General features: G+C 48.4%; 1 protein-coding gene and 2 non-coding genes across 3 annotated transcripts in view; 2 read left to right on the top strand and 1 right to left on the bottom strand.

The window, feature by feature from the left end:
* ACP3 (acid phosphatase 3) overlaps positions 1 to 2,622 on the bottom strand; it is a 34,580-nt gene extending 31,958 nt beyond the window's left edge. The window contains exon 1 of the mRNA XM_058657112.1: positions 2,484 to 2,622. The gene's annotated coding sequence lies outside the window, so the exon portion shown is untranslated. The remainder of the gene's footprint in view (positions 1 to 2,483) is intronic.
* Positions 2,623 to 19,802: 17,180 nt separating this feature from the next.
* Positions 19,803 to 19,874, top strand: TRNAC-GCA (transfer RNA cysteine (anticodon GCA)). The gene has a single exon. It is a non-coding gene; the product is annotated as a tRNA-Cys (tRNA).
* Positions 19,875 to 20,957: 1,083 nt separating this feature from the next.
* TRNAC-GCA (transfer RNA cysteine (anticodon GCA)) lies at positions 20,958 to 21,029 on the top strand. The gene has a single exon. It is a non-coding gene; the product is annotated as a tRNA-Cys (tRNA).
* Positions 21,030 to 22,441: the final 1,412 nt, after the last annotated feature.

A 22,441-nucleotide genomic window follows, 5' to 3' on the forward strand; every position in this document is an offset into this window, starting at 1 on the left:
GCAACAAAAAGCCAGGGAACTACGTGCTGATTCAGTCAGGCTCACTCACATGGCAGCGCGCCTAGTGGGGCCATAGGTCCCACCTGCTAGATTCTACACACAGCAGAGGGAGAAGACGGCCCTCCAGTGAGGAAGGACACAGCCTGGATTCTGTCCACTGCTGTCGTCTGATCATGGGCACGCTACTGGACCAGCTCTGTGCCTCAATGTCTTCATCTAGAAAATAGAGAAGAAAAGTCTGCCACCCTCAGGGAATAGTCGCCGAATGTAACAAGCAAACATGGGATGGCTGCATCTTACATGGGGCTATACTATGTACATATATACACACTATACAGAACATTCATTGTTCATCTGGAATCCAAATCCCAGCGGCCTCCCGTGTCTCACGGGATGGTGAAAGGATGTAGGACGTCCTGACAATGTGTGGCAATGTCTGATATCCTGCAGACACTGAATGCAGCACCATCTTCAGCATTGCCACCGAACTGAGTGCCCTGTCCTTCATTTTGATTCCCCTAATAAGTTTCTGGAGATTTAAAAGAGTGTGTAATGCGATCACTTCCAGTCACATATTTTTAAAAATCAAAAAAAAAAAAAAAAGAAAAAAAGTACATCCTTTTAGTTGAAGTCATTAGAGTTATTTTGAAAAGATCAAGAGAGACGCATTGAGTTGATCAACATCTACCACGAGTGAGGAAAAGCCGTGGCAGGAAATGTACTTGTTAGCCTCGGGTGTTATTTGTGAATTTTCCACTTTTGTATTTTGGCTTTCCTTGGGATTAACTCATGATCCTTGGCTGAGCATTAATCAAGGTGGAGAAGAGTAGAGAAACTCACACAGTCTGGCAGGGAAGGAGGTTAGTCTGGGCTATGGGTAAGAAAGGACAGAGCGAATCCAGTGCCTGTAGGCAACCGTGAGTTCCTTGCACATCTCGGAGAGGACCACACGCGGCCAGTTCCCCGCTGCTGGATTCACAGTGCGCCAAGGCAGGATTTCTAGGCACCTGGCACTTTGTAACACACCTTGAATACAGGCAGAAGTTTTTCCTGTGTGCCTGTCCTTACAGAAGTCATGTGATGCTGTCAGCCCATGAGCCTGACAAGTGGCAAACCATCTGTAAACAAACTGATGCTCTCCCTTGCCTGTTACTGTTGACTTGTGACCAGATAAAAATGAATAGGACTAAGGATCATTTTTGATGTAAACACACCATTGTCAGATTTTCTGCAGGAGTCTGAATTTTGAAGTACAAGATGCCCTTCCTCCAAGTGATAAAAAAATTTGAATATTTTTACAAAAGGCATAGTTACTGTTGGTCAGCCTATATCCATCTTATCCAATAAAACTTGGGGGGAGCAGAGAGAAGGGGAGCGTGTGTGAAAGAGAAGGAGACTTAGACAAACGTCAACAGAGACCAGACACAGAAGTCAAAGACTCTGAAGTGCTGGGGCGAACCCCCCTGACTGTGCAAACCCTGGCTTCACCTGTTCTTAGAAAGTGCCAGCGGTTGTTCATGGTCTAGTCCTTAGGTTCAAGAACTTCCCCTTTCCACCCTCCCCCGCCCCCTGCCCCCCCCCAGGTTCCCCCTGTATTATTACAAAGCTCTGCAACAACAGTCGCAAGGCCATCATTCTTCTATTGAAGTGTGTCCTGACATTGTGGATACAGACAATGGCAGAAAAGTCCAGCATTCCATTGTCAAGATCTATGCAACAGCTTTACTGGAGTCCATCTTTGATTCAGAAGGAGAGAGGCATCTGGCAACGAATCCCCACTTCACTGTGTATTTGCCTCCGTCATGATATCGGGGTACGTTTTCTCACCCCATATCAATGCATCCGCTCTCCGTGCCCCTGTTCTCACAGCCTGACCTATACTGCACAGGTGGCCAGACGATGACTTTAACAATGACTAAGCCCGTGTACCAGGAAGTTTTGTTTCACTTTTACACTTCAAAAGCTGCTTACAAATGTCCCAGTGTCCTGATAAACAGCCCAAGAAGGACCTACTTCACTTCGAAAACCACCGTGCTTTCCTTTCTTTCTTTTTTTTCCTTTTCCTGTGGTTTGCTAAACAAATAATCATGAAACTGAATCAATCCAGGTTAACCTCAGCTGTCTAAACACCCCTCTGGCACTGGTGTGGCCAGCAGCAGCAAAGTGAATTCAAGGCAGTTGTAGAGTAAGGTTAGACATAAAGGAGAACAGCCAAAGCTGAAAAATCCATAAAATGTAAAAAACGAACTTGCACGCTTTTTGTCAGGGCACTTTAGGACTTCATAAAGAGGAACTTGGGAAACTTGACTATTTACTCCGTGAGTTTGAACAGAACTTGATTTCAACCCAAGAGTGCAATGAAACCTGACACTTGGCTTTCAGACTCTGCAGGAAACCTGGTGTGAAGGACAAGGCAGAGAGAGAGAGAGAGAGGGAGAAAGAGAGAGACGGAGAAAGAGAGAGGACGCAAAAGGCGTACTCACCACCGTCACAAACTTCAGCTGCTTGGCCAGCACGCCTAGCTCTAGACAGACGCAAAGCAGGAGCAAGAGGCCCAGGCTGGCACCGGCCGCCCCGGCTGGGAGCAGAAGCTGCGGAGCTCTCATCCTGGAGAGCCGCGTGTTCCCGGCAAGTGCTCACAGGTGCTGCTCGCCACATCAAACTCCGCCAAAAGAAGCTATTTAATCAAGGTTTGGGAAAGGAGGGCGGGACAAGCCTCATGAATAGTAAAATTTCCCGGAAGTGTGGGCCCCGGTTGGGCAAGGCAAGTCATTTTTGAGCTGGGTGTTCAGAGGTCACAATTTCCTTCACTTGGGACACAGAGGCGCTGAGACAGGACAGCTCTTGCTCAAGGTCACACAGCATGTTGCTAGACGTTTCTGTTCTTCCAGTTCACCTGCATGTTTCCTTTGGGTTAGGGGATAGGGATGAATCCTCATTTGGTTCTGTAGCTGTCACTTGGGAAACCTTCAGGGGAATCCAGATTTGTAGCAAGACAAATACAGAGGCAGCTGCCTGTCCCAACATGTTTTGGGTCTGTTCCCAGGCCAAAGGTGGCGTCCTGTAGCCTCTGGAGGCGTTTCTAACCTGAAGAAAACCGAGAGCGAGTTGATTTTGAGTATTTTTGAGTTACTCCTTGACACCTTTGCAGATCAGTGCTGGCATCTCAAAATTAGAAGTCACTTTCTGAAGATGACATAGTAAAAGAACAAATAAAAGCACAGATGACTCTATCGTAGCAGTCATCAACGCTGACTGTCAGTTTACCTTCCGGGTGAGTCATGCCCAGGCTGCTGCAGCCATGATCTCCCTGGAGATGTGACATGAGATGCTCCAGAACAGGGAATCTCCGCTTGCCTTTGTTGCCCGTTCCACCAGTCCCACCGGAGGCCAACACAGTGCTGATGGAGATTCTGAAAACCAGAGGCAGAGCGGCCTGGGATGCTCTCTTCCCAGCAGCAGAACTACGGTGTTTGCATAACCCGTTCTCTGGCATGTTGCACTTCCCAGGAAAAGGAAGACAGTGCAGCTCTGTAGTCATCAGGCGTGCGATGTGCTTTGTGGGGGAGCCAGAGCCACCTTTGGTATGGGGAAGTGTGAGCCAGGCTCTGAGAGCAGTGAGGTTGGGATTAGACACGGAAGAGACCCATGACCTTCTTGTCATTCCATCCTCCACCTGCAAATACCTATGGTCATTTGTAATGGGTGAGGCTTGGCGAAGATGGTTGCAAGGAATTGCCTGGTCCAGCGTAGAGATGAAGTTGCCACACTAACTCCTGCTGTGTGTCCAGGCGACCTGTGGAAGGACGCTCCATTGCACGTCTCATGAGTGTGGCTCTTCGGCTCGTTCCTGTGTTGCACCTGGTTCTGCTAACTGACCTCATTTTCTGACGTTTGAGCCTGCCTCCTTCTTCTCCTCTCTCCTGCCTTGCTTTATCTGTGGGCTGGAGCTGTTTTAGCTTTATCTTTAGACCCATCTGCCTTTGACACTGGTTCTGTATCCTGCCTTTGCCAGACTGTGCTGGGTGGTTTTATGTCTCTTTCCGGCCCAGGCTCTACGCTCTGTAGAGCCTCTTCTGGACTCCTTTGGGCCTCTAAGCGACACCGCTACCACCAGCAGTTGTTCTCTTAGAGGTAAAACCACAAAAGGGCTGCTTGAATTGAACATGTCTCTACCCAAATATAATTTGATTTTAATTCAGTGGACAAGTTTTTCTCCTAGCTCAGTCATTATCCTAAGCTTTGCTTGATCATCAAGTTATAGAAGGGAGAAGGATTCAAGACCCAAAACGCTAAGTCTGAAAAGCCTGAACACTGGGAGCTGGCGTGGTGGCACAGCGGGTTAAATCACTACGTGCATGGCAGGTAGCCCAGTTTGGAGCACCACTTCCATTCGAGTCCTGGCTCAGCCGTTTCTGATCCAGCTCCCTGCTAATACGCTAGGGAAGGCAGAAGAAGATGGCTCAAGTTCTTAGATGTTTGCAGCCCACTGGAGACCTGAATGGAGTCCCAGGCTCCTGGCTTCAGCCTGGCTCAGCCCCAGCCATTGGCGCCATTTAAGGAGTGAACCAGTGGATGGAAGATCTCTTTCCCTCTGTCTCTCCCTTCCTCTCTCTGTAATTCTTCTTTTCTGATAAATAAATACATCTTAAGTGGGTAAAAAAGCTTGAACACCAGGAAATTGAGCCCAAAAGTTGCTCAACTTAGATGAAATCCATTTTAGACTTGTCCGTGGCCTCCAGAACTTTGAACACCTGAGACCTTTGCATATGAGAATGAAGGGTAGTTGTCGTCTTGCATGATGACAGCACCTCACTGGATGAACCTCCTGCATTGCTTTGTACCTGCCCATGTTCTGGTGCTAACGAATGCAGTGTTAAAAAGTTCTTTACGTGGACCAGGTTGGGATTTTTGTGTCTGAGCTGGAGAAGTCCGGGAAGGTAGTTGGTTAGGCAGTGTGCTCAGGGTTAGGACCGGGAGTGGGAAGAGAAAGAAGCCGAGGGAGAAGTTGAGCTGTGAGGCCTCAGAAGACCCTCCTCGGAGCTCCAAAGTTGGGATGGCCTTTGGGAGTTGTCCGCGATGGGCACAGGAGCCAGGCTTTCTGAGCCCTGCATCAGCCAGCGCTTGGATGCTGTCTTGCCCTCACACGGGCATGACCAAAGGTAGGGTACTTCTGCTAAGCCTGTTGTTAAAGGTGGTGTTGCTCTGAGCAATGTCAGACAGCACGATTCTAAGAGCTGGGGAACTAATTCTTCAGGTCATGAAGTGTCTTCGATCCATGACAATGCGTGAATAGTTACAGGGAAAAAACTATCTGTAGTAGGTGAAGGAGTAGGGAAGCCTTTGGGAGCCAGCAGCCAATGACTGAATCACTCGCACCCCTCCTCCCACCATTTGGGAGACCCCCAGTGAACTTCCCAGTTCCCTAATTTGGCATCTGGGGAGTCAACCCACACATGGGGTCCCTGCTCCTTTCCAAAAAAGTGAAAATAAAGAAATAAAAAGAATTACCATTTGCTAAAAAAAAAAAAAACCCTATTACATGTGTTAAAAAATACCTCGGCCTAAAGAAGTTCTACAGGAAATAACTGGCTAGTATACTTAGTTCCATGTTATATAAGTTACAAAAATTACACCTTTAGGACCTATGAACCACTCTCGTCATCAGATGACCGTTGTTCTACCTTCTTAGAGGTCTCACTGGGACAAAGCTTTGCTCAATTCTAACACATCACTTCTCATGGCAAATGCACTGTATTTAACCCAGCTCAGAGCTTTTTTCTGGGTCAGTCTACTGAATGAATAATTTCTGAGGCTGGTATGTAATGGAGTAGACTAAGCCTGTGACTCCAGCACCAGCATCCTGTGGAGATGCCGGATGTGCCTGGCTGTTCAATTTCCAATCCCACTCCCTGTTTATGGTCTGGGGGAGCAGCAGGGGATGGCGTAAGTCCTTGGGCCCCTAAACCCATGTGGGTGACCTGGAAGAAGCTGTTGTCCCATAGCTTTAGACTGGCCCAGCTCCGGCCGTGGCAGCAATCTGGGGAGTGAACCAGTGGATGGAAGATCTTTCTCTCTCATTCTGCCTGTAAATCTGACCTGCCTTTGCAATGAAAATAAATAAATCTTTTAAAAAAAATGTTCAGGATGGGTTTACTTCTGGCCCTGTGGCTTCAGTTAGGCCTCCATGACCTCCTGAAGCTCCAGCGAGAGGCTGACAAACCAGACTTCCTAATAGTTCAAGCTCTCAACTTGTAAATTTGCATGACACAGAGAGCTTTCCTGGCGATGGGTGACGCCAGGGGTTTGGACATGATCTCTGGGCCCTTTGATCTGATTGCTTGTCCACGCTCTGCTCTCTGGGGCGGGGTGGGGCACAGGGATCCGGCACACGTGTAAGCTTGATCGCCATCCCAGCACAGGCGAGCTGTGTGCAGCTCAGGGTGTGTGTCCGAGGTGTGAATGCTTAGCTTCCTCTCAGAGTGGGGATGGTAACGACGGTGTTTGAGGGTGCCTGACTCAAAAATTATATAAAGAATACATCGTGTAAGCCTAGGAGACAGACCTTTTGACATTCAACTAAAGAAAAAAAAGTGTCTTGAGCATCTGTGATGTGCCCAGACCGGTTTTAAATGCAAGGTGTATGGCAGTAAATTAAGATAATGACAAGCACGACAAAGCAGGGCAGCGTGTGTGAGAGCAGAAGAAACAGACACAGCTCAAAGAAAACAGAAGTCACAGTGACATCGTCTCAGATAATGCTAGGTTTCATGAAGGAACTGGATAAGGAGCGGGAGGTGCTCCAGGTGAAGACATCAGGAGACCGCAAGGCAGACACCGATTAAGGCAGTGGAGTGTGTGCGTGGCTGAGTCGCTGAGCTGGGAGGAGGATCCCGAAAGAGAGGAAGGGATCTGATCTTTCTTACTCAGTTTCCCTCGATCGCGCCAGCTGTGCACAGGGTTCACTCATGGTGAGCTGAGTGGAGTGGCCCTACAGGAGTGGTGGAAACTGTGTGTACTGGCTGGTGTGGGGGAGGGACTGAGTCTCACCCTGCATTAGTTGGTGCACACAGGGTTCGGTTTGAGGACTCCCCAGGTGAGGTTTTGAAGGGAGATCCCCAACCAGACTGCCAGATTCAAACTCCAGCCTCAGGGAAAATCACAAGATGTGTGGTCTGTGCATGGAGCATGGGTGTCAGGACGGGGCCTCTTCATTTGCTGATGCTGTGCAGTGGAGAACATACCCAGATGTACATACAAGACTTGGCATCCGGCTCATCTGAGCCAGCAGACGACGTCAAGTACCTTGTCCAAAGGAAGATAGCAGAACAGGTTGGACAGCCCTCCTGGCCACACCTTACAATGAACATCTGGGTTTATGGGTACACGGGGGTGGACCTGGTCAGCCAACAGACCTTAGAAAGATTTTCTCAACCTTGTGCAACAAAGTTGACAATGTCTCAAAACTTTCAAGACCATCCAAGCAGCACCCTTGGGACATTCTTTGTCACCTTGGGGTCTCCGAGGTGACATCAGATGACTGCCTCCATCCCTGGGGTGCTGATATTGATTGATATCAAAGAGGGGACCCTTTTCCCCTCCTCCCATGGACACAGGAGGAAACAAAATGAAAAAAGAAAAAGATCCAGAACATCTCACCCTCCTCGCTCCACATTCCCGCCCTCTCCGTCCTGAGCAGAGGTCCATACAGGCCTGCGTCCCTCTCAGCTACGTAAGCAATGTGTAAAATCAAATTGAAAAAAATTTTTTTTTGAAAAAGAGTGGTGGAAATGGATCCCTGCTTTGTTGTGCAAGTGGAGTTGTCCAGAGTCTGCATGGGTGGTGAATCAGCTGAGCGACACAGTAGGGTCAGAGCTCTCCTTTCTGCTGGGTGAGTAGCTGCCAAGAGCGAATCTCTTCTTAAAAGAGGTAAAATGAAACAAAGTAAAACAAGGCAAAACGTGTTGTCTGCCAGTAGCATCCCCCAGTAGGTGAGGATATTGTGTCGATGGGTTATTTTCCCTTTGATTTTTACTGCAGTTACTTAAAAAGGTTAAAGGAAATGTGTAGTGTCCTTGATACGCCAGGCACTTTGCATAGATGAGCCATTGAATCCTCTTCACAACCCCAACAGAACGGAGTGATGTCCTTACTGAACGAATGAGGAAAGAAGACCCAGAGAGGTTAAGGAGCTTTCCAAGGGTCACACAGTCAGCTGAGGAGCTGGCAACAGCACTGGATCCCTGGAGCTCCTAGCACCCAGTGCTGCCTGCCTCAGGTGGGGATTCTACCCCATGAACTGGAAGTTAACAGATTCCCCCAGAAGAGTGCTCAAGTCTTCCTATTGGCCAAAAGCACTTAGAAGGGGGGAAGATGCTATTGTGGTGCACTGCATCATTTAATTGCTATAAATCTGGATTGCTGATTTCCTTTGTTGCTATTGTGTCAAATGAATAGAGAGCTATTCCTAGCGCTCGGAGCCCCATCATTAAAGCCTTTGGTTTATTTTTTATCTAAGTTTCTTGCCAGCATGAGGAAAGGCACTGGTGTCCAAAGATGATGAGTCTGATCTGCTTGCCTGGACGAGCAACCTCACAGCTTATCCCGACGCCTGGTAGTGTCACTCGAAAACTTGTCGAAGATGCAAATTGTTAGATCCTGACATAGAGCAACTGAGCCTGAAATTTTGCAGGTGGAGTGGACGGCAGTCTGCATATTCCCAGCCTCTCTCTGGTTCTGTACCCTCAGATTGAGTGACCCTGGCTGCAGGCACGATGTGGCTGCTGGGACAGCAGCAGTCCTTAGGGGCCTGTAAGAAATGCAGTGTCTCAGAACTGCTGGGTCAAGCCCCTGAAACTCCTGGGCGACCCTCACTCAGCTGACATTTTGTGACGCACTAGGCCAGTCCAGCTCTGACCCTGCGGTGAGGTGCACTGGGTCGGGGCAGCTGCTGAATTCCCACATCCGGCTCTCCCTGACCTTGAGAAGGACTACTCTGCAGGTCAGCCCCCACTTCCCTGTGCGTGAGGAGAATCGTGTTTCACCAGCAGGCTGTGGTCTCCTCTATCAGGACTTGGGATGGCACTGCTTGACCTTCCACAGTCTGTAGATTGTGATTGAAACGGGTTCGGTGTCAAGACTTTCCCCCTATCTTAGGAGATAATTAAATCTTCTGTCTAGGTTGGGATAGCAGAATTTCCAATCAAGTGGGTAAAACAGATTTAAATAAATAAAGAGTATTGGGAGAAGTTCAGGCTTCCGCCATCTTCCTGGTATTATCTTGGCGTCAGGAAGGGTCAGTGCAATCAAAGACATTAATGAGCTATTGCTACACTTCCCTGTTGGGTTTGTAAACAATCATTGTCACCACCCCAGCTAGGCATTCTTGCTTTGCAATCTCTCAATGACCCAGCCCCCATAGTCAAAGTATTCTCACTTGACACAGCAGCACCCAGCTGCCAAGAACATGATTGGCATCCATCTTCTGGATGGCAGTGTGCAGCTCTGTGTCTGTCAAGCCTCTCTACTCCACACTTGTGGAAATTGTTACTTAGTAACATCTATTGGTCTTCCCAAGTCAGCCTTTCTAGAGCTTTCACAGTCATCTGTGGGCAAGTGCACAGTAGAAAAACATTTGAATTGCCTAACACCTGTGGCCAGGACTCTGTGTATTTACTCAGCAGGTTCTATCAAAGACATATGCAACAAGTAATTGTGGTCTTCAATAAGCTCTCTCAGCTAAAGAGAGCATGACTTTGAAGTCCAAGCTGATAAAGGGCGACCAGGAAAAAAGTAAAAGCATTAGACAACACCCCCCCCCCCCATCACTGCATCAGCAAAGTGACTAAGCAGAAAGCAAAACAGATTAGGTCATGCGTGTACCCTCTAACAGGAGCACACTGGATTGACATTACAAAACCTCCCAGTGTAGTTCTCCACTTCAATAAAGGTGAGCTAGCCATCTTAATAGATAAAACAGAACCTTTGATGTCCACCCCCACCCTCAGCAAACTCTCAGTGTTTTAAAAGGAAAGGAAAGCTCCCGGCACACCAAGAACAGAGGCAAATCTTTTCATCTAAACAGCAGTCTCTCAACTCCCCCCTCCCCAGCGATGACGAAACTGTGCCCAGAGACTCACTGCAGCCCAAGCTTGTATTTTCCCTAGGAGTAAGGGTGGCGCATTTGCTAATTCAGAGTCCAGGGTGCATTTATAGATCATAAACCCAATGAATAATGTGAATGGTCTATATTTAGAGTATCACCCTGGGGCTGTGGTGTGTAAGATTCTGCAGGAATTCTTGACTCTTCTGAGCTTTGCTGGGAATGTAAAAAATGCCATCCCCCCACGTTCCCTTTGGATTGTGACTGTTTTAAAACTCTTCACTGGTGGTCCAGGGTTGTAGAGCACCTGTCTTCATCCTGGTGCTCTCAAGGTAGCACTGACCCAATGTTCCCTGCATGGGGTTAGCTGATGATGCATCCTTAGGGTGGGGTGAGGGCATCCTTGTCAAGAGTCAGTGATGAAGTTGTGGGGAGAGAGTGGGACCTGGTCAGAACCCTGACCAATGACCTTGAGAAAGTTCATGATTCCTTTTGCTGAAAAGCAGGTGTGGGACACCAGAGGTAGTCCGTGAGCATGAGACCAAGGTCCCACCCTTAAGAGCTCAGATCCTTGAGCCAGGCAGCCATGGAAGCGATAATCTCCACACTGTACTTACAAGGGTGGCTGAATTGCTGGGAGGAGCTGTGGGAGCTTCAGGAGGAAACGCCAGGCTTTTGGGGGTGGGGGGGGCGGTTGCGGTATAGGAGGTTTTGGAGCTGAATCTAGAAGCGGGGAAAGGGGATCTGTGGATGGTTTCCTCTTCCCTGGAGTCCCCTAGGGCCTGAGGGAGGGCTGAGTTCCAGGCAAAGGGTGGGAAATGGGCTGAGGCACAGTGATGTGTGGAGTGTGTGTGTGTGTGCGTGCGTGTGTGTGTGTGCGTGTGTGTGCTGCAGGATGTGTAAGCATGTGTGATATGCACATGTTGGGGAAGGGGAAGGAGACTGGAGTGACCAGAAGGAGACAGCATGGAGGGAACAAGGCAGGCAGGTGGCAAGCATCCCCAGCATGAGGAGTTCGGGCTTTACCTTGGTCGCTGGAGGCTAGATTTGGGTTAGGAGATGCCATTGGGACAGAAGTGGGAAAGACAACTGAGCAGGAAGACCCTGTGGCAAGATCAATGCTCGTGAGAGCGAGGCTCGACCCACTTCTGCAGAAAGACCTCAGTGTCTGCAAACTGTTCCTCAAAGTCGATACAACTCCTCTGTTGAAATGAGAATTATGGTTCAAGACATCTGCTGGGTGGAGGGGGGGTGGTGCCCATACTCTGATTCACAGACACACTTGAAGAGCAAATCTCCCACTTGTTTACACCGTGGAACAGTCTGGATTTACACACACACTGCCTTGGGCTGTCTGGAAGGTGCTGATGTAATAGGTGTAGGTGCAGGGTGGGGCCTGACCATACCGAGAATTCTGAAAGCTTGATAACTAAAGAACTAGCCTTTTTTCTTTTCTTTTCCTTTTTTTCTTTCTGCTTGCTTTGTTTTACAATCTTCAATCCATTTAAGAATATGTTAGTAGAAAAATCAAACTGAGAAAAGATACGCAAGTAAAAGCTCCAATCAAAAAAAGATTTTTTTTTTTTTAGATTCAACAGACATGGTATGACTATGTCAGTTGCTAGACAGGTTTTATTTGCCTATCCTCCACTTCTTTAGTTATCTTTTTAAAAATATTGGCTCAAAAAAAATATTGGCTCATTTATTTATTTGAAAGACAGTTACAGAGACACAAAGAGAAACAGAGAGAGAGATCTTCCATGTACTGATTCACTTCCCAGATGACCGCAATGGCCCAGGTTAGGCCAGGCTCAAGCCAGGCATCTAGAGCTCTGTTTGGGTCTTCCACATGGTTGTCAGAGGCACAGGTACTTTGGACCATCTGCTGCTTTCCCAGGCGCACCAACAGGGAGCTGGATTAGTAGTGGAACAGCCGGAGGCTCAAACTGGAGTCCATATGGGATGCCGTTGCTGCAGGTAGAGGCTTATTTTCGTTGATAGTGACCAGTAGCAGCCAACTGGCCTGCGGCAAGCCCTGGACTGCATTCTGAGCAGTGCTGGAGGGCATGTGGGTCTGAAAGCAGTCCCCTGTGCCCCGCTGAGGATCTAGCGACCCTGTGCTGGCTGCTGGTGGCTGGGACGCCCTGGGGAGAGTCCAGGGATCTCTACTGAGTGTGGACCTGGTGGTGGCTTCACCTGTGAGCCTGTTATGGAGGAAAAAGGGAAACTGCTTTCCCAGCTCTTGGCTCTTACTTTGCAAATTGTTGTCTCTCCTGCCTTCAAGGCTTGCTTCAAGACAGATCCTGGCTTGAAATTACGGCCCTGAGAATGGTGCCAGTACCTTTGCCCACGCTGTATTTTGCAACAAGTCGTGTTATGTCATGCAGGTTGTCTCTTTCCCGTGCTGTGTAAAGTGTGAAGAGCCCCTGTGCACACTGTACAGAAGTGTGAAAGTGACTGAGTCCCTGGTGGGTGGTTGTGCAGGAAGCTGTCAGTGTGGCCTGTTCTTGGCTTCTTCTCAGTGGGGGGACAAGACGGTATGAAAGAGGATTACTCATTAGGTTAAAGAAACCCCCTCTATGATAGACATGTTAGGAGTTTCTTTTTAAAAATCTATTTATTTTATTTGAAAGCAGATTTTACAGAGAGGAGGAAACACAGAGATTTGCCATCTACTGTTTCACTCCCCAAATGGCTGCGAGGGCTGGAGCTGAGCAAAAACCAAAACCAGAGCCAAGAGGTTCCTCTGAGCCTCCCACGTCGGTGCAGGGTCCTGGAGGCTTGAACCATCCTCCGCTGCTTTCCTAGTCCTTAAGTGGGGAGCTGGACCGAAAGTGGAGCAGCTGGGATACAAACTGGCACCCACATCGCATGCTGGCACGGCAGACAAAGGATTAGCTCTCTATACTACAGTGCCAACCCCAAGAAACCCTTAATTTGATATTTTAGGAGTTCCCCTTCTTTATTTTTTTTAAACATATGACTCAGATTCATGACTTTTCTGTTTTATCACGAGATGAGGGCATCAGTGTTAAGGTGAGAGATTATAGTAGAGGATTTTCTCCTTTTAAGCCATCCTTACATCTTTTTGTGGGTTGGGCGGAGGGGAAGAAAAAAACCCACTTTCTCTTGTTAATATACGCCACAGGCTTTAAAATGCACACCAGAGGCTTCTCTCTGCTAACTTGCTGCTTTGTAATTCTGCTTCTGTAGTAACAAGTGTGATTATCCTGCCGTTTCTCTAATTCATACTTTATCAGACTGGTCACTCAAGTTGTGCTGAACTCATTGGGAGAATCTCTGCTAATCTGAAAGGGATTATTGTTTCATGCCTGTTTGATAGAGTGTGCCAACTGAACGCTCAGAGTCTCAGGTTTTTGTCATTGGTGAATGTTTAACCAATGACTCAAATTCAATAATGATGATGATTGCTTCAATAGTGATGATCACTGATTTCTGGGGTGTAGATAGCCCTACAGTAACAAGCGACCAATGGTTTAACACTGAGCTTGCAGAATTCCTCACTATTGAATAAGTGATTTCAGAATTCCAGCGCAGACGGTGTCAGGGCATCCACTTGTAGAGCTGTATTGTCTGAGAATTTTCATTGGAATTGAATTATTCAACTCTTGTCCAAGCTCCAGGCTCCTGGCTTCGGATGGGTACAGCTCCAGCTGTTGTGGCCATTTGGACAGTGAACCAGCAGATTGAAAACCTTTGTTTTTGTCTCTGTTATCTATAAACCTGCCTTTGAAAGAAATAAAATAAATCTTGAAAAACCATTTTGAATATTTTAGCAGAATCATTCATTTTCTTAAAATTATGTACTTCTTTATTTACTTCATTTATTTGAAAGGCAGAGACCTCCCATCTGCTGGCTTTGTCCCCCGTTGCCCACAGGCAGAGCCAGGGCTATGCCAGGCTAACCCTTGGAGGGACTCGGCTCGGGTGTCCCCTGAGGGGAGCAGGTCTCTGCATGAGCCAAGGGTCTGCCCCACACCCCTCTGCTTGGTTGTGAGCCCCATCTCTGTGTCTTCATTGCCTGCGCTCTGCACATCTCTGTAGTCAGATCTCCCCTTTTAAGATGGACACCGGTCATCTGGGATTGGACATCACCCTGGTGACATCTTGAGTGTTCTGCACAGACCCTGTTCTTAGTGGGATCACATTGTAAGGACTGGAGGGTGAAGATCTTGACACCCAAATTTGCAAGGGACAGAATCCCATCCGCACCAGAGGATTTTCTTTCGTGGTAACCGGGGAGACATCTGGTCAACACGCAGTGGATCCAAAACACACACACTTCCACCCAACAAAGACGGCGTGCTGCTCTCTTTGTGTTTTGTCTTTGCTTCTGCAACACTTTAAACACGTGGGATTTAAAAGGTGGAACAGAAGTCTAGGCGCGTTTTCCCCATGTCATATTTCATCTGTGATCACTGAGGGCTTCCGGCTCCCTTGTACTGGAAGCACGTGAGAGGCACACATTTTACTTTCTCGAGGTCTGGTGAGGCATGGTGTGGCATGTAGGGTTCCAGGAGCACTCACACATGGACATGACCTCCAGGGAAACTATCTTTACCGTGGAGGTTCCTCTTTCCTTGCCTAATCATGTATTGACCTCTGTGCCTTGTCATTTCTTTCTTTCTTCTTCTTTTTTTTTTTTTTTTAACTGGTGGGATCTTTGGTTCAGGGGGATTTGGGACAGTCCGGGGTTTCCTCTGGAAAGAGGCGTCTTATGCCTGAAAACCTGCAGGTCTACCTTTCCATCCTTCTTCTCCTTGTGCCAGGCGGGTGGCTCTCTCTGTCTACATATTCCACAAACAGCCTGTCATGCAAGCTTTGCGTCAATGGCAAAAGTCCCAGTTGTGGCTAAGGATGTTGGCAGCTAAGGAGAAGCCATCACTTTGTTTACAGGAGAGTTGTTAAGAAATCCTTCTTCATTCCATGGCTGTTAGAAACACCACAAAGCAATCACAAGCCGGTTTCTGGGTCTCTCAGCACCCTGGTGGTGTTTGGAGTGGTACTCACACCTGTGTTGCAAGTTTTTCTTTGTGAGGGTCCTAATTTTCCACCGTGTACCCTGTCACACCTTACAGAAGCAGCCCAGGTCTATGTTAGTTCTCTTCTGTTGTTCCCCTAGTCATGGGGACAGCCACCAGGATGGCTCCAGGGTGGATGCTCAAGCCATTGTACTTGAGAAGGGAGGCAGCCGACCACCCAGGGTGGAAAGCCCCTGCCAGGCCCAGGCTGCTCCAGTCATACCTGGGTGTGGGTGGGGCAATGCGCAGGTGATGTGTTGCTAGGGAACCGGTGAGTCACCACAAGGGGCATAATTTTTCCTAAGCCACACCTGGATGCCTCTGTTTGCTGTGCCTGGTGGACAATGAGAAGCCCCAGGGGCAAGCATGCAAATTCCCTGGCCTTCATCCCAGGGTGTTTGCCTCTGCTTCAGAGCTGAAGTACAGTCTGACCTGGCCATCCCCCATGGATGTTCTGGGGCCTCTGGGGCCCCGCACAGTCACACTGGGCTGCATGGACCAGCTGGAAAGGTCAGGGATGAGTGCCAGGACACAGGAGTAAAGGCTCTGGGTTGTGTTCAGAGCTGGTGCATCTCCTAGGGGTTGGAATGGTTATTCCCAGGGTCTCCCAAAGGGTGATATGGCAGTCCCACCCAAGATGGCTGCGGTCACGCCATCCTGGGACTCAGCATGCATGTGACTTTAGCCCATAGAGGTGGACTCTAAGACTTTAACTTTATGGTTGCTGGAACTTAGGATTGGGGATGGGAAGCCATCCACCCAGGATCACATATCATCTAATTTCACACTCACATTTGCTTGACACCTGACTGACTGCTTGCAACCTTGGGACCATGCTACCCAACTTCATGAGTATGTGTAATGATTTATGGATGGAAATGCACTTTTATGCTTCTCTTTTGCCACATCTATTGCTATTGTGGTAGGTGGGTCAGTAGATCTGGTCTTGCCCGCAGTGCAGAGAGAAGCTCAGGCTCAGAATGGCTTGTGACTTGTCCCGGGTCCCCCAGCCATAGCAACAGGGTTGAGGCTCTGACCTGCAGGTTTTCAGCTTCACCCACACACAAGCTGCTCTTGCCAATCCCTGCTTCCAGGTGAACACATGAGCTCAGCTGAGTTAACTAGGCAGAATACACGGGATGGGAAGTTAGGACTATAAAAATGTTTATGTTTCCTATTTATTTATGAAAAACAGAGATCTTTTATCCACTAATGTTCTCCTCAAAGGCCCACAGCAGTCAGGAGTGGGCAAGACTAAAGCCAGGGTCTGGAACTCTGTCTGGGACTCCCCTTTGGATGACAGGGCCCCAGGGGTTTGAGCCAGGACCTCCTGTCTCCCAGCACATACAATAGCATGCAGGGCTGGGCTGTACCCCAGCTGGTCCTCTCTGGGAGGTGAGCATGCCCAGCAAAGGCATAGCCACTGGGCACATACCTGCAAGACTCCCACGCAGACCTTTCATAACCAGAACTCATCGTTTTACTTAGATTTGGAATAGAATTCTTCCATTGACTTGCTTCTTACTGTCCTTCTTTAAGAATGATAAAGACACGTGATGCAAAAACAACTGTATGCTACCTAAATAAAGTGAAAAGGCTTTCATGTTAGGACCTTCATGGATAAGCCCAAGGATGTACAGGAGGTGGAGGTGAGAGAAGCCAGGCTTGGGGGGTGGAGAGTGTTCCACAAAAGAGAGGAAGCCAGAAACACGGCTGTGTTCTGATTTAAGAGTCTGAGAATGGAGTGGAGTATGGCTTGCCTCATTTAAGTACATCTTTCGTGAATTAAACTTTCCAGCTGTAGGTAACTGCCTAGGTTGCCTTGTACCTGGGTAAATGTTACAGTGCTGGGAGAAAAGCAACCAAGAGCGGGGAGACACTTTGGCCTGGTTAAAGCCAAATTTGTGTTAACTAGACCAGTGTGCTAGAGTAGTTGCTCATTTAAAAAAGAAATATGTAGGGAAGGCAGGGAATGCCAGGGTTGGGACAAGCTAGGGGGCAGCCCGGGGCAGTGCCTGGGGAAGGAGGTCTGGGGACTTATTGGAGTGGGAGTGTGTCGCCGCCGCTCAGCAGCAGCGACACTAAAAATGCTGTCATACTCTTGGAGGTCCGGGAAAAACTGGCAAAAGCGGCTGTGTTTAAAACCTTCCTCGGCTGCTCCTGTCCCCATCTAAGCTTTCCTACCCGCTTCTTCCGCCACCCTTCGTCCCGTTTTCCGCCACCCTCCTTCCCACATTTCTTCTCGTTTCTGTATTCCCCCCATCAGGGCCACCAGAATGTCGCGCACCAAAAGGGAGAGAGACGAACCAAAAGGAGAGTTTATTGCCGAAAGCGAGCTGCTTATATAAAGTTCTTCCACCAATCACTTCTGCCCGTGGTCCACGGGACGCTATCTGATAGGCCAGCAATCGCAGCGAGGGAGAATTAGCCTATCCTTGTGACTTCCTGCCTGCCTACTGGCGGGACAAGTCCCGCCTCCTGGCACGCGGCCAGCCGCCATCTTGAAGCCCCTCAGCCGTGTGGGGTCGGCCGCTCCCCCAGGAGTGGTGAGGGCATGTTTCGCAGGGAAGGAATGGCTTCTGGGGTCTTCCACGGATGAGACCTGCATTCACAGGTAGGCAAGGATGGTTTAGTGGCACATGGCACATCACGCTCTTTGCTTCTGTCTTGGCAGCTGTCAGATACTAACCCCAAAGGCCATTTCTTCCATCTTTGTGAATGAGAGATGAGGGGCACTAGGAGGTCGAGAAGACTGGGAATTTTGAGTTCTGAGGTTACTGTTGGAGGCTGCTTTATTTTTTTTCTCATTTTCTCTTTAGTGTACTTTCAATAAAGCTTAAGCACCTGTTGATGAGGGTGGATGCCTTCGTGCAATGGCAAATACCGCTACAGACTCCTGCATCGCATATTGGAGGGCCAAGTTCAAGTTCTGACTGCTTCACTTCCCATCCAAATTCCTGCTAATGTCCACCCTGCGAGGCAGGGGGTGATGACGGAAGTGCTGGAGTTACTACCATGCATGTAGGGGATCTGGGTGGACCCCTGGCTCCAGGCTTGGACCCGGCACAGCATCAGCTGCCATGGGCATGTAGGGATGCAATAGCTGGTACAAGATCAAACAATTTCTCCCTCTCCCCCTCCCTTTCAGATTATATCCATCATTCTATAAGCAAGTTTAAAAATGTTTCTTTATCTGCAAAGCACAGTTACAAAGAGGCAGAGAGGCAGAAGTGAGAGAGACACATCTCCCGTGTGTTGGTTCATTCCCGGCTGTCAGAGCTTCATCCAGGCCTCCCCGTGAGTGTGGGGGCCCACGTGCCCAGACCGTCTGCTGCTGCTTTCCCAAGTGCGTTGGCTGACAGCTGCATTGGAAGTGGAGCAGCTGGGACTCTTCCCAGTTCCCATATGGACAGCCTCACCTGCTATGTTACAGCACTGACCCATCTATAAATAATTTTGATATGCATCTGTGAATAATATATCTGAAGAATTATACTATTGCTTCCTTTTTCGTAGATATTTCAAAATTTTCCCACACATTCTGGTTTCCTCTTGCTGCTCTCATTTTGATAAACATATGAAATGAATAATTTATTAAAATAAACCTGGTGGCATCATCAATTTAAAAAAAATAATATAGATTAAAAAAACAAACGTAATTGTGTCCCAGCCAAGGTACTCATCTTACTGTTAACCTTTTGTATTTATAGATGACATGATGGTATGTCTGGGATTTGGTTGAAAACTGTCCCACAGGTGGAATATAGACAAGACTGGCCACTTGTTGATAACATTGACACGGGGTTATGGGCACACTACAGTTTCTTATGTATTTTCTCTGGTTCTGTATTTACAGAAACGGTTTTAGCTTCATTTTGGTAGCCACGTAGCGCCATCTATGGGTCATCCCTGAGAACCATCCTTTAAGGGAGGAAAAGTCTGGCCACCTAGAAAAGTGACTTGGCTGGTTGATCATTCAGTGACTTTGACAGGCAGGTGAGGGGCCTGCTCCTACTGCTGGAGCCAGAGGGTCAGATGAAATACGAACTATGCACATTCCTTGTCTGGGTCATAGACACACAGAGTCTAGCGTGTGATCCGGGCTGCTGTTGGTACCATCTGATACTCATCAACAAATGAATGCTTGACTGTTTGGAGATGGTGAGGTGGTGGCTGCAGGTCAGTTTTCCTCTGATTTCTCAGCTCTTCGTCTTTCGCCCTCACAGTGCCCTCTGCTGCTGGGTGGACGGCACTTTGCCAGGGTCATTCCATCTAAACACTGCGTGGATGTGTTTCCCCACAGTGCTGGAGGCTGCCAGGTCAATGTCAGCAGGGCTGCTCTCCATGTCTGCACTGTCTGTCCCTGCTCTCTCCGTGCGGGTCTGCCGCACAGCACCACTGGGTTAGGGCTCTGAGGAAGAGGATGTCAACCCATAAATTTTCCTTTGGGGGGTGACGAGGGGACACAATTCACCCTGGAGCCTGTCTGCTGCTATTTTGCCAGGGTTCTGTCCCTTTTGATTATCAACACTTTGCTTGTAATGCCCTCTTTCCAGGCAGCTTCCATCTAATTATAGCTCCCCTGAGTCACTGGAGGTTTGTTGGGCCAGAACGTGGAGAGATAGATATACAATAAAAACAAGCTCATTTCACTGCATGGGGGTATAGCTCAGGGGTAGAGCATTTGACTGCAGATCAAGAGGTCCCTGGTTCAAATCCAGGTGCCCCCTGTGTGTTTCTCTTTTCTTTAGATGAACACATCCTATGGCCTTCAGTGGCTCGTAACTGACAGCATCATAGGGAATTCCTTTGTGTTGCTGGTGTACGGCAGGCCCTGTCTAGGCTGTTCATAACCCTTCTCCATCTCTCATCAACATTTTACAAGTCACTACCAACATTCCTATTTTACATTAGGAAATGGAGACCCAGAGATGCTTAGTAATTGGCTCGTGCCTGGGAAACCAGGAAGGGCCAGTTTAGGACTTAAACTCATTGCACAGACTCTTGGGTGTGTTAAATATCTCCTAGTGTTAAACGTTTGGGGAAGAATCCCAGAGAACAGTGTTGTCAAGGTGCTAAATATGCTTGGAGGCTAGGAAAAAAATCCAGCAATGTGGGAGATTGTGCCCAAAGTCTGCAGTGTCCTTGGGAAAGTCAAGTGCTAAAGTCTTGATACAGAGCCCATGGATGGGGTAAACCTGAACTGGCCACTCAAAGGCCTGGGCTTTGCTGCTCAGACCTGGAGATAGGCAAGGTTAAGGACCCCCCAGCTTGCAATCCAAGGTCTAACAATCACACGTGTTCAAAGGTGAAGCTTGAACTTTAGGATACCCAGGGAGGTTTTTTGGGGGGAGATTTTTCTTGCCTTTGTTTCTGATTTTTGATTGCACAATGAGGTAGTTGGTCCTACATGAGCATCTGATGGGAGCATGTACCATACACACTACGTGCACGAGTGTGTCCTGTCATTTCAGGGTTGAACATGAGCTTCTGGGGTCCATTTGCGGGCACCCAGTGACAACTGCCAAGTTGTGTACATGTTGGTGACCCCCTGATGTTTAAAGCATGTGTCACGGTGCAGAGAGAGATGCCTCTGGGCCGTTGGTGGATACTGTTAGAGGCCAGGAAGTCAGACCGAGGATTTAGCATCTGCATTGGAGCTAGGAGGAGGGAAGCACATGGACTTCGGGAAAAGCAGCAGGTCACATAGCCAGAAGCAACCTGCAGGTGGATTTAAATCCAAAAGATTTATGAGATGTGACGTAGGTCATAAAAAGTGGAATAAATATTTATGTGGAGTTTATGGTTGCTGTGGGGGTATAGCTCAGTGGTAGAGCATTTGACTGCAGATCAAGAGGTCCCTGGTTCAAATCCAGGTGCCCCCTGTGGTTTAGTTTTTCTCACGTTGGTGAGGCATGTCAGGTGTTTAGGGCTCAGAATTTGGCGAGATGCTTTCTGTAAGGATCCCTCAAGCACGACAGTGCATCGCTGATTTCAGATCAGAGCTATGGGGTACACACACACACACACACACACACACCCTTACATCTCCTTTCTTACATGCTTAATTTTATTCATCCTAGCTTTTCCACAGACTTTTAAGGTTTTATTTTAAAATTAGTTTTTTTTAAAGATTTATTCATTTTATTACAGCCAGATATACACAGAGGAGGAGAGACAGAGAGGAAGATCTTCCGTCCGATGATTCACTCCCCAAGTGAGCTGCAATGGCCAGTGTGCGCCGATCTGAAGCTGGGAACCTGGAACCTCCTCCAGGTCTCCCACATGGGTGCAGGGTCCCAATGCATCGGGCCGTCCTCAACTGCCTTCCCAGGCCACAAGCAGGGAGCTGGATGGGAAGTGGAGCTGCCAGGATTAGAACCGGCGCCCATATGGGATCCCAGGGCTTTCAAGGCGAGGACTTTTAGCTGCTAGGCCATGCCGCCGGGCCCTAAAATTAGTTTTTATAGAATATAAATTCTGTGAATTTCAGAATCGTTAGGATCCTGGAACATTTCAAATCTGCATCAGAGGATATTGGAAGAAATAAAATTTGGCTGGATCTTCACCATTGTTTTTTCAACAACATTTTTAAAATAATTATGTTTTTTGATGTGGTTGTGGTTTTTTGTTGGTAGGTATAAATATTCACTAAATAAAAACTGGAAGAAGTGTGCACCAGGCATTTCTTAGGCAGCACCTCAAACTCCCTGGGCCTTGGCTATGCCCAAGGACTTTGGCCACTTTTTCTAGCCTGACAGTCACCTCGGTAACCATACAGGGATGGGCTCTGTCAGCTACACACAGGAAGCTCCCCAGGGTCCCCTTGCCTCCTGCCCACGGTGGATGCCTCATGCCACTCCCCTCCATGCTTTTGACATGTAAGAGGCCACAAGCCTATCTGATGTCCCACGTGCAGAAAATGTATGTGTTGGGAGTTGAGTCACCACGGCAGACGCCCTTTGCCAATGAGAGCCAGAGGCCAAAGGCTAAGTTGTTGGTGAACCAGGTTGGTCTGAGACGGAGCTGCCCACCTGCCCTCCTGAGACTGCCGTATGAGTTCAGTGCTGCACCTGTTCCCAGGTGATGGGCCGTGTGGAAATGCCCCAGCCAGCCAACTTCTCTCTCTTTCCTGGAGACAAAATACTCACAAATGTTCGTCTTCAGGCTCCACGTTCTAGGGTACTCAGGCACAGGCGACCCTACGACTGTCTTTTCCACAGTAGCCCACTCAGGCCTGATTCCACCTGTCACTTCCTGAGGCTTGCTGAGCAAAGGTTTTTCAAGGCAACCTGGA

This window comes from Ochotona princeps, chromosome 30, assembly GCF_030435755.1.
Source record: "Ochotona princeps isolate mOchPri1 chromosome 30, mOchPri1.hap1, whole genome shotgun sequence".
Taxonomy (NCBI): Eukaryota; Metazoa; Chordata; class Mammalia; order Lagomorpha; family Ochotonidae; genus Ochotona; species Ochotona princeps.